Source organism: Hippichthys cyanospilos, chromosome 4 (assembly GCF_059441005.1).
Source record: "Hippichthys cyanospilos isolate Australia breed blue-spotted pipefish chromosome 4, RoL_Hcya_1.0, whole genome shotgun sequence".
NCBI classification, from domain to species: Eukaryota; Metazoa; Chordata; class Actinopteri; order Syngnathiformes; family Syngnathidae; genus Hippichthys; species Hippichthys cyanospilos.
The window spans coordinates 25,342,861-25,354,556 of record NC_142372.1 but is presented as its reverse complement, the minus strand read 5'-3'; positions in this window follow the sequence as shown (position 1 = coordinate 25,354,556).

Here is an 11,696-nt window from a genome sequence, read left to right as displayed (position 1 = left end):
CTGAAACAGACAGGGTGGAGGAGGAAGTGTTTGTCATCTTTCCAGGTAGTTTCTCCTCCCATACGTGTACAGCACAAGCTGATTGGCCAGAAGCAGGGGGAAATTATTCAAAAATAAAACTATGCTAAAACAAATTCTAAACTGTGCCTACAATGTTGTATATGACCATGAAGACATTGTTGGTTGTTTGGCAAAATGTATAAATTATACAGCAACATGATTTCAACCTTCCTACAGAAACTGAGCTTTCTTAGTGAGATGGAGATTCCTTGACAGACATGTTTGCACTTGTTGAATGTTTTGTTATTTTCCAAGGTGAACTCCCATCCACTTAAAGTCAGAACCCTATTTTTTTAGCTAGACTTAAAGTCAGCACACGCACACACACACATGTACACTGCCCAAAGATCTGTTAAATTTGCAAAAGCTGAAAACATTTCAGCTGTTAAATTTTCTGTTTAATCACCCATGTATAAAAATAAAATTGTTGATCCAAATATATACTCAAGTAAAACTACAGGCTTTGAAATCTACTTTAATGTATAGTACATACACGCACGCACACACACACATTATATATATATATATATATATATATATATATATATATATATATATATATATATATATATATATATATATATATATATATATATATATATATATATATATATATATATATATATATGAGTACACATTAAACATGCTTTTTCAAAATAGGTATTATGTCCACATTTTTTATTTCAAGCCCTTGACTGTGTTAATATTCCCCCAGCAGTTGAGAATACTATTTCAGATGGCACTGGTGTCACAGGAATACAGATGTAGCACTTTGGCACATGTGCCTCTTACTGCCCATCACTTCGTACTCTTCATTTTTGCTCTTAAAAGAAACAGATCTGTGGCGTCACTTGCAACGGTGAAATAAATATGACAAAAAAACAAGGAGAAATAAAGGAGAACTCTGTTGTTATCATTTCTCAAATACAGTGACATCTCGAGATGCTGTCGCCCATGTACAGTTTTTATTCTTCATATGTTGAAACTTACCCAGCATATAAAACAAAACTTGAAGTCTCAAAATTCCTATTTGACTTGATGTAACATGAGATTCTACTGCTTGTTAATATGGTTGATTGGATATTATTGCGCTTCGCATGAACATACACAAGAGCTACAGATGACTTGAACACTGTGTAGAAGCCTGAGATGTGACTACAACGGCAGAAGTGTGATCTTCGTATCGCAAAGTTTTCTTATTCTGCTGTTTCGCCTCCTCCTCTGCCGGTACTTTTACTTTGGAATATGGCCTCACTCAAAAGGTAATGTATTGGAACATTTATTGTGGTGTTTTTGAAGCGCTTGGAATGATACGTGATGGATTGGAAACTGAATTTAGTATTGCAATACTAAAAAAAAAAAAAAACCTGCCACACTTTGCATCACAATACTGTATATTGATATTACCGCCCAGCACTAATATATATATATATATATATATATATATATATATATATATATATGGGGTTGGCTGTATTTGTTTAGGTAATTATTTTCAATGCCTCCATGCAACGCGTCACTACAATGCTGCTCTGTTGATTGGCGTCTCCACACAGAGATGCTGGTCTTCTATTGGTCGGCCTCACTCGTTTCAAAATGGCGGAATGTTCTATCGTGAGTGGTTATTAAATCTGGCTGGGTTAGCCAAGGGTCCCAAGATTGCTATTGATGTTAAAGAGAGAAGTAAGAAGATGATTTATATGGAAACGATGCTGGAGATAATCAAGAAATCCGAAGCTGGCCTAGCCTCAGTTATGCTTACTAGGGAATATGGGCATAAAAAGCGGTACGCAAAGGTAAATAAATCCTTTCTATAATTTTGTATTCATCATGTTTTCTAATTGTATACATGTATATCATATATATGTTGCACTTTACTATTTTGGTACCAATTTTTAATATGTATGTACAATTTTGATATTTTTACCTGGGGTTCTAAACGCATTAGCTATTTAACATCGGTTTGGACTGCCCGCCATTCCGTGAATTCGTCTTACGAGCCTATATATATATATATATATATATATATATATATATATATATATATATATATATATATATATATATATATATATATATTTACTCATCCATCCCTTGACCACTTATCCTCACAAGGGTTCTGGGCTTGCTGGCGCCTATCCCAGCTGTCTGTTGGGAATCGTCATCGTAATGGTAATAAGCACATAGTGACAGTCTTGTTTAGTAAATAGTACTGGGCTTGCAAGTGAATAAAGGCAAAGTGAACCAACCTGATTGACACCATCAGCACAGGCTTCATCAACAGTGACTCAGACCACAGCACCAACGTTTGGTTTGTGTGCCTCCTCATGCAGTGGCAAAAACAGAGAAAACTGTTTGCAAAATAATTCACTGTTGAGTGTCACTGTGGTTTTTGAGGCATTCAAGGTTTCCCGTGGCTGAAAGTAACGCCTGGCCTTGGTATGAAGGGAATGAGTTCTGCATTTGTATGAGTATACCTGATCCTGTCCATTGTTCTACTGAACAAGGGCAAGGCCTTGGTGTCATTTTACCAACCACACCCAAAACCTTAACAACATTTATGAATCAATTAGAAAGGAGGGTTATCTGTGATTTTCGGATAGATTTAAGTGATGTGTCCATAATGTATATAGTATGAGCAAAAACTGACAGCACCATAAAAAAGAAACCTAACACTACCAGTCAAAATGGGAACAAAAGAGAAGTCAAACATAACAAACAAACACCCCTTTCATTCCCATTTTTAAATATTTTTGTATTATATATACACTTATATATATATATATATATATATATATATATATATATATATATATATATATATATTGCTACATACTGTATACACACTGCTGTCAAATGCTTCCTATAGGTTTCAATGAGATGCCTACACTACAGGCAGTTTGGCCCACTCTTCTTTTGCAAAGTGCTCCAGTTGACCCAGATTAGAAAGGTGCCTTCTTCCAACTTGCATTTTCTGATCCCTCCACACAGGTGTTTAATGGGATTGAGATCTGGACTCATTGCTGGCCACTTTAGAAAAGTCCAGCATTTTCTGTCGAACCATTCTTGAGTGCTTCTTGATGTGTGTTTTGGGTCATTGTCCTGCTGGAACGCATGATATTTGACGAAGACCCAGCTTCATGACATTTGTTGAAACATTTGTCTCCAAAATACCTTGGTAATCGCCAGATTTCATAATGTCACGAATACATTCAAGGCACCTAGTACCCGAGGCTGCAGAACAACCCCAAAACATTGGTGAACCGGCACCATGTTTGACCGTGGGGTGGGTGTTCTTTTGCTTGAAGGCTTCATTTCTTTTCCTGTAAACACTTACTCTATGTGAGCTCAAAAGCTCCAATTTGGTCTCATCTGTCTACGGGACATTTTCCCAGAAGGATTTTGGCTTGTTCAGGTGTGTTTTGGCAAACTCTAGCCAGGTTTTCTTGTGCCTGTCTTTCAGTTGATAATTCCTTCTGGGTCTCTGTCAGGGTTATCTTTAAAAGTAGACTTAAGACAAGCCCTGCTGCTAAACAGCAAAAGAGTAACTCAGACCAGCCAAGATCGACTTTTCTCCGCCTAGGCAAAAGGAAAAGCTTGCCGTACATACTCATGTGTTGCCAACAGCATTTTTCGTCACTCAAGCGTCCCCACCTGCTTTTTATTCATTCAGCAAAGCATTGCACATTGCAAAACATAACAAAAGAACCAGCCGGGCGCCACCAACAGCGGGGCCAAGGTCCCCAGCTCACACTTTCCTGCGTCAACAGCTTTATCTAACGACTGGGGCAAGATGAACTAGGACTGCATAGATGGATAGCAATGCACACTATTCTACACAAATAAGCACATAGTGATAACAACCTAATATATGATTCCCTTCACAGTCTCCTACCATAGAGCCCTCTTTCAGTGAGTTGGCGGCGGATAGTTCACATTGCAGAAATTGTAACTTGTGTCTGAAGGTCAGCTTGAATTTGTTTTGTAAAATTTGTCTTAGGTTCTTCTGTCACAGACAACTCTGCTTTTTTTTCTTTCTTTCTTTCTTTCTTTCTTTCTTTCTTTCTTTCTTTCTTTCTTTCTTTCTTTCTTTCTTTCTTTCTTTCTTTCTTTCATTTGCCCATGCTCAGTATGTGTCAGCAATGACACACAACAGCAGAATGAGGGGTGTGCTCCATTTAAACTGCTTAAATGACTGATTACTAGATTGCTGTCAACTGCAAACTCACCACAGGTGAGTTCAAGATAAATGACCTGCTTGAAATTCTTTTTTTTTTTTTGTCACTCTAAAGAGGTGTCAATAATATTGTCCAGACCATTTCTGTGTACTCTATTATTAACAGTGAAGTATTAACTTATGGTTTAAAAAAAAAAAAAAGTTTCTGGACTATTATTAGTTTCAAAAAGAACTTGACAGACCAAATACATGTTTCTCAATTTTAACTTATTTTACAGACATTTGGCGTTGTTGGGTCTTCATGTGCAAGGGTACCAATACTTTCAGCCATGACTGTACAATAATAAAGATATACAGGTTATATACATGTACTTATACATATGAATATGACAAAATGCTATGTAATTTAATTAGTGTAATATATTATAATATACTTTATTTACTACACTAGTATTAATATACACACTTAACATATACACATACCTACTATATAACCAACTACCTATCCCTATAAATATATTTATAATATAAACTAAGTTACCACAGAACAATTACTCTATTCTAATTATAGATTCAGCCTTCATCGTCCAATGTTATGTTAACATTTGTCTTCCATATATTTTATACTTTATTTTTAACAGATTTATATTTGTACTAGTTGTTAGTCTGCTTCATTATCGAGACTGTTACACAGTCACCCCCACGGTTCGACATGCATTTTAAAATACTTCAAACCTTTGTTTTTACAAAGTTTATGTCTCCCCTGAGTTTACATACCCCTTCTTTGCTCAGCGGATTCAGTTAATAAGGGACGGAATAAAAAGGCAGCGCCACTTACCCTCTCGGGTTCTGTGATGAACTCCTGATGCTAGTTTGGGCAATCAGGTTCATGAAAGTCTGGTAACCCTGTCCCAGTTTGATTTAGTATCCCCAGAGTGTCTTACACACCTGGTTAATGCAGCAAAGCCAAAATCCTGCATGCTCGACCCGCTTCCAGGCAAACTCGTTAAAGACTTATTCCCGATTTTAGGATCATCTGCCTTGAATATTCTCAATCTGTCGCCCTCCTCTGGTATTGTACCTGAAGCTTTTAAGAAGGCTGTCATTCAACCATTACTTAAGAAACCTCACCTAGATCCTGAAAATCTCTTTAATTATAGGCCAGTGTCACACCTTCCGTTTATTGCCAAAATTCTTGAGAAAGTTGTAGCACAAGAGTTTAGCAATTTCATGATAGATATCAATAGATTTGAACTCCTGCAGTCAGGTTTTAGGGCCAACCACTCAACTGAGACAGCCCTTGTAAAAGTGACGAATGATCTTCTCTTAGCCATGGATTCCAACATCTCATCAACATTATTATTGCTTGACCTTAGTGCCGCATTTGACACTATTGATCATCATATTCTTATAGAACGTCTTAAATCATGTGTTGGTATCTCGGGATCAGCACTTTCTTGGTTCAGATCTTACATCCTGGGAAGGACACATAGTGTCTCTTATGGCAACGCGATCTCTAAACCTTTCTCTGTCTCATGTGGTGTCTCGCAGGGGTCAGTACTTGGTCCCTTACTGTTCAACATCTATATGATTCCTCTTGGCAGTATTATACGTAAACATGCTATTAGTTTTCGTTGCTATACTTATGATACCCAACTGTATATGCCTTTAGAAATAACAGATCCGTACAAGTGCAATAAACTGGAGGCCTGTCTTGCCGAGATTAAACAATGGATGTCTTCCAATTTTCTGCTCCTCAACCCTAATAAAACAGAGATGTTAATTATTGGCCCTGCTCATCATCAGCACTTGATTAAGAATGCCACGTTGAACCTGGAAAACTATACTATTTCCCAAAGTAGTTCTGCAAAAAATCTCGGCGTGATATTTGACTCAATTCTCTCCTTATGATCACATATTAACATGACAAGAACGGCGTTTTTTCACCTTCGCAGTATATAACTAAAATTCGCCCTATTCTTTCTCTTAGCGATGCAGAACATTAATTCATGCATTTGTTACGTCGAGCCTAGACTATTGTAACGTTTTGTTTTCTGGACTTCCCATGTCCTACATTAAAAGAATGCAGAACCATTTATAACAGAGACAGTATTCCAGGGACCTCAGATAGTTTAGACCTCGACACAGACATTGACATTGATTGGACAATTGACAAGGATGAGAAAGTTCGATCATATTACTCCGATTCTAGCTGACCTGCATTGGCCTCCAATACACATGAGATGTGATTTTAAGGTGTTGTTAATTACTCATAAAATTGTACATGGTTTAGCTCCTTCCTATCTCGTCGACTTAGTATCACCATATGTTCCGTCCCGACAACTTCGATCACAAAATGCCGGTTTGCTATCGACCTCATGGGCTAAAAAGAAGTCCGCGGGATCAAGGGCATTTTCCATTCGCGCGCCAGTACTATGGAATGCCCTACCTGTGGAAGTTTGCGCAGGCACCTCAGTAGAAATCTTTAAATCCCGACTAAAAACACATTTATATTCAAAAGCATTTAGTTAATTGAGCCTGTCTGCAGCTTTTTTCTTTTTTTCCTTTTTCCTGCCTCTCTCTTCCGGTTGGGAGAGGGGGCTAGCTAGATGGTGAGGGTTGACTTGACCGCCTCCATCTGGTCCTGTGCTGATCGACCATCACGGGTTAGGAGATAGGCCATCTGCGGTCCACTTGGTTGGAATGTATTATGGTTCCTGCCCAATGGCTTTGCCTGCTGTCAAGACATCACTGCACTATATAGCACAATATGTTTTCTGTAATTTATATTGTTTCTGTGTCTGGTACATGCAGCATCCACTTCAACCTGTGGGCCTGGAAGGGGGCTCCTCCCACCTGTGGTCCCTTCTGGAGGTTTCTGATTTTCCCCAAATTGGGGTTTTTGAGTTTTTCCTTCCCCTTCTGGGAGCTTTGACAGGGGATGCTGTTGTGTACCTCATACTGAAAAGATGTCTCTGTACGACCTCTTTTCATTCTGTGAAGCCCTTTGAGACTTCGGTGATTTAGGGCTATATAAATAAAATTTGATTGATTGATTGAAGCCATTGTGCCATCAGGCTTCAAAGCTGTCACCATCATACCTGTGCCAAAGAAATCCTCCCCATCCTGCTTCAACAACTATCGTCCAGTGGCACTGACACCCATCATCATGAAGTGCTTTGAACAACTAGTCCTGTCACACATAAAATCCATCCTGCTCCCCAGCCTGGACCCGTATTAGTTCGCCTACAGGGCAAAGCGATCCACAGACGACAATCTGTTCTGCTCTGCTCTGTGACAAGAAAGACTCATATGTGAGAATGCTGTTTATAGACTTCAGCTCAGCGTTCAACAGCATAACACCACAACAACTCACTTGCAAACTGGACAAACTGGGCCTCAGCACCTCACTCTGCAACTGGCTGCTGGATTATCTCAGCCAGAGGCCTCAGGTGGTGCATGTTGGCAACAACATCTCAGGCAGGATCACTCTGAGCACGGGGCCCCACAAGACTGCGTACTCAGCCCCCTCCTCTTCACCCTACTCACACACGACTGCACAGCAACCCACAGCTCCAACCACCTCGTGAAGTTTGCTGACGACACAACACCTCATCTTCAACGGCGATGAGACCCACTACAGGAAAGAAGTGGAGCTTCTGACCAGATGGTGCAAAGACAACAACCTCCTGCTAAACATCAGCAAGACCAAAGAGATGGTCGTCAGCTTCCAGAAAGGCCACACGCAACACCCCCCACTGACCATCGATGGTGCTGCAGTGGAGAGGGTGAGCAGCACCAAGTTCCTGGGGGTGCACATCAGCGATGACCTCTCCTGGACCACCAACACTGCATCTCTGGCCAAGAAAGCACAGCGACGTATCTACTTCCCGCGCCAACTGAAGCGGGCAAGTGCTGCGCCACCCATCGTGACCACATTCTACAGAGGAACCATCGAAAACATCCTCACCAGCTGCGTCACCATGTGGGGCGAGAGCTGCACTGACTACAACAGGAAGGCTCTACAACGCATCGTGAGGACAGCTGAGAGGATTATCGGTGCTCCGCTCCGCTACCCTCCCTGCAAGACCTGTACACCACCCACCTCGGCGGCAAAGCCGTCACGATTGTTACCGACACAAGCAACCCTGCACACAGTCTGTTCAGGAAAGAGGTCCAGGAGCCTCCGCTCCCGCACCACCCGACTCCGGAACAGCTTCATCCACTAGGCCGTAAGACTGCTGAACTCTCTCTCTCTCTCTCCCCTCCTCTCTCCCACATTCAGCCCCAGCCAGAAGAAACACCTAGCTGGCAGACAAAGTTTAGGTCATTCGACCCCTTCCACCTAAACTCAAACTTTGCTCATGCACTTGCAAAATTTGCACAGAGTTGCTGCTGCCATATTTATTTATAATTATACCTCTTTTGCACTTGCGATTACACTTAGAACTATAACAACTACCTCAAATGCACACAACTGGGACAACCACAGTCAGAGTTGTCTTGCTTTGTCTCGTACTGTTGGATTGTCTTATCATATGCTGCTACTTATGTCTTGTCTTGGGGTACTCTTGCCATACCTGGTTTTTCGTATTTAGTTTTTAGTTTTAGTTATTAGTTTAGCAACACTAGGCAAAGTAGATCTAACATACTGCACATTACATTACTATAGATAAGAATCTAGTTTTTAGGATTGTCTCGTCTTGCGCATCTGCACTTTGTTATTGTACATGTAAAACGCAGAGGATAGTGAGAAACGTAATTTCGATTCCTTTGTATGTTAAGCACATGTGGAGAAATTGACAATAAACTTGACTTTGACTTTGACTTTGACATTACAATGCATTTTTAACCTGAAACTGAAGTGAAAAATGTTTATTTTCTGTTTTTAGCATGGGTGCACATAATTATTTTTGTGGGTTACTCACACTAGTACTAGTACTTTCATTAAAAACAGTCTTCCCAAAGTTCTTCTCAGTGTCGTTCCCACATTAGCAGCGCACCATCTGCGGCGGCCTGTGTCCTCAAAAGGTTTTATAAGTCCATCAGTTATGGTTTGCAAAGTTCATTCGCCAATGCCTGTAGTTTGCATCACTACCTAGCAAGGGGTAGGGTGATCAGTCATTACTTCTCGACAAGCTTGCAGACCTGTCGTTGTATGCGTTCGAAGGAATTCAAAACACTTTTTTAAAATGTATGCCATACCTCTCAATCTGCTTGGCCAGGGAGCGTGCATTTTCCTACTGTATGTATGCAAGAATAACCCTGGTCACGATAGCCCTCACAAAATAAAAGCTTTTTAATAAAATATTCACAAAGAAAATACATTGGTTGTGAATACTAAAACGATCAACATAACTGAGAAACATGTCAAAAGATTAAAACCTTGCGAATGAATTTGGTATTAAAATTTTCCTAAAACGGAGGGTTACTATAATTCTTTTAAAATTATTAAAGTATTTATCTGAACTCTTGATTTGAAAGGCTGGTAGCGAGGTAACACCGGTGACGCATACCACAAATATCCACTTGACTTTTTCCTCATGCTTTTGCTGAAGAAAGCTGATTGTGTAGTCTCTCAAGAGCTTCTGTTAAACCAGGGGTCTCCAAAGTCGGTCCTCGAGGGCCGCTGTCCTGGATGTTTTCCAGGTTTATTTCCCCGACACACCTAAATCAAATGATCAGGTCATTAGCAAGCTCAACAGAAGCCTGATGATGATTCTGACCATTTCAATGAGTGTTAAACCATGCTAAGAAAATTTGCTGGAAACTATTCATTCTAGCTTTTTGGTAGCATGAATGACATTTCTGTGTATTTTGGCAAACTGTTCTTACCGTGCTATTAAGTTTGTTGATGTTGCAAAGATCTCTGTTAAAATGATAATGCTTTGGAATTAGAAGAAGAATAAATTGCTAACGTTCTGTATGACACAGTTTGTTTTTATCTTGCGCACATGCTACAAATTCTGTGTAAGACTATATACACATATGGAGGGAGAATTATGTACATCTTTCATGAGCAGCTTGTTTATGAGCAATAACAAAAGTAGGAACGCAAATGCGCGCAATAAGGGCATGCGATGCTATGCATCAGTGATTTTTGTCTTGCATGCGTACCTGTATACCACTTATGTGCACCTCTGGTTATTACTATCTACTACAGTGGAATTTAGTGTGGCAGCAGCTGATGACAGGTTGAATATGGACAATATGTACGCAGTATGGACACACACCCATTACTTCCATTTTGTCAGAAATAAAGACAAGAGAATACCATAGTTAGATGCACTTAGTGCACAACACCTAAATAGCGGTTCACATTGTCAAATAGCATCAGTAATTTGACAAACCATTTAGAGCGGAGTCATAGTAATGTGAAAGTTAACGAAAATAAAGCACATGGAGGATTGAGAATGGCATAAAACAAAGCAAGCATAATGATCATTTTCTCGCTCAGGGGTGCCACTTCCACCTCAAGAGGTTAGGAAACTCGTTGTGGCGTATGTTGTACGTAGTGGATTTGCCAGCATTTCCAAACTTTGCCAGCGAGATCCCTGTCGCAAACAACAATATGTTAAACACAATAGTGATTATGTAGGCTAGCTGCTAATGTAACCAAAACGATCGATTTTTAAAACGTCTGTCCTAAACTAGCCGACTGAATGTAAATTTGAATATTAAATTGAAATTATGGAACACACTAAGTGTTTCTGCCTAAAAATTAAATGATTTGCACTGTTTTTGGGCTTAAGCCAGCCTTCCCCTGGATGTGAAATGAGTGTAATGCACTACATTTAGAATGGGAAATCCATATTTCCAGTTATGTTGGTGAGGGTAATATAAAAGTAATGTAATAGTAGTGTAATGCCCTACATTTCAAATCAAGTAATATTGTAATGTACAGTGTTGGGAGTCATGCATTAGAAAAGTAATGCAGTGCTTTTCAAATAGTGGGGCGGGCCCCCCTGGGGGGTGTGCGAGGTGATGCGCATGGGGGGTGCGGATGATCCCAGGAAAAAGGCTTTGTTTTTGTCATGTGTAATGTAATTGCAATAAAGTAATAATTTTCATCGTTTTCTTTTACTTTCAGGCACTTTGGTGCACTTGCTTCTTTTTTATGTTTTAGACTATGCTATAAACCGTATAAACACGATAAAAATAATTAACAGTTGTTGAAAGTTGATTTATATTGCGTTTTTCTGTTGTTAATATTAAAAAGGATACATGTGTAGGTATACTTATACAATTTTCATCAATAATAATCTTATTTATATTCAGTGCATCAACTGAGGGGGGGGGGGGGGCGCGCGAAAATTTTTCTCTTTTCTAGGGGGGGCCTGGCAAAATATAGTTGAGAAACTTTGCTGTAATGTGTCACATTCCTCCAGCTCAGCCATCTCATTTGAAATCCATATTTCCAGTTATGGTGAAGAGAGTAATATATAAGTCATGCTATAGT